Source organism: Arachis ipaensis, chromosome B06 (assembly GCF_000816755.2).
Source record: "Arachis ipaensis cultivar K30076 chromosome B06, Araip1.1, whole genome shotgun sequence".
Lineage (NCBI taxonomy): Eukaryota > Viridiplantae > Streptophyta > Magnoliopsida > Fabales > Fabaceae > Arachis > Arachis ipaensis.
In genome coordinates, this window is record NC_029790.2 from 18,574,279 (window position 1) to 18,575,691 (window position 1,413).

Below are 1,413 nucleotides of genomic sequence, written 5' to 3' on the forward strand. Positions count from 1 at the left end.
TCAAGGCTTTTTTTGACCCAATCCAACTCATTCCTGCAGTATTTGATGCAATTTTCAAGGAGGATCAAGGGGGAGAGCATTAGGATAGTTTTAGGCCATGTTTTAGGTTAGATTTCTAGGAAGAGAAGCTCTCTCTTCTTTCTAGAATTTTAGAGTTTTTAGCTTAATTTCTCCCTAGATTTAAGTTTTGATGATCTTGTTTTAATTTAGTTTTCCTTACTTTTTATTGTTCTAACATCTTAATTCTTAGTTTTACTTGTTAATTTCTTGATTTTGTTTCTTTTAGTTTCATGAACTCTTGTTAATTTTGGTTTTCTTTAATGCAATATGATATTTTATGTTTTCTTGATGCTTAATTGAGTTACGGTTATTGTTTTCTTACATTTGGTAGTTTTAGATTTTATTATTATTATAATTTTACCATGTTTTACTTTTATACCTTCCAAATATTTGTGAAAACACTTTTCTTAGTTTTAGGGTAGATTTTTGCGCTCTTGGAATTGAAATTAAGTAATTGAGGTGACCTTGAGTTACTAATGTCCGAATTGATTGATAATTTGGAGATTTTAATTAATCTCGTTTCCATTAACGAGTAAGACCTATGGATTGAGATTGATTAAGTCCGGTTGACTTATTTCGCCATTAGAGGTTGACTAATTGGGTTAGCTATTGTAATTATCATATCATGATTAGTGACACAAGAGTAATTGTTGTACAATATTGATTGGTGATTTAATGTTGTTAGTTGTTCTTGTTTTCATTAACAAGTAAGACCTATGGATTAAGACTGACTATGCCTATTTGACTTTCTCCCTATGTTGGAGATGACGAAATAGGATTAACTCTAGGTAATCACCATGTTTGTGGTTAAAGACTTAGATAAAAAGTCTTGATTCTCAATCCTTGCCATGAGTGTCTTTTAGTATTTACATTTCCTTTAGTTCATTGTTAGATTTACTTTCTTACAATTTAATTTCTTGCCTTTTTGTCTTCAAAACTCCCTGTTTTCTTATAACCGATAATATGCACACCTCACTGCAATTCCTTTGAGAGACGACCCGAGATCTAATACTCTCGGTTTTTATTAGTTTGCATTCATGATAAACAAATTAAACTTTGATTTAGGTTATTTGTTGGTTTGGAACTATATTACTGACGAAGCAATTCTTTATTGAGAAAATTCTGAACCAATATTTGACCCACATCAGCAGATTTTCTTTTGCATCCTTTACTCCTGTTTAAAAAAAATACCCTCCATCTCCTCTCTATCTTCGTCGCAAGTCCCTATTTAATTATCTCCTTAGAGAATGTAGATACACACAGTTATCTATGGATATCTTTAAAATATTTTTAAAAAAATTAATAAAAAAGTCATAATATAATAATCATAAAATAATTAATTCAATGTAATTC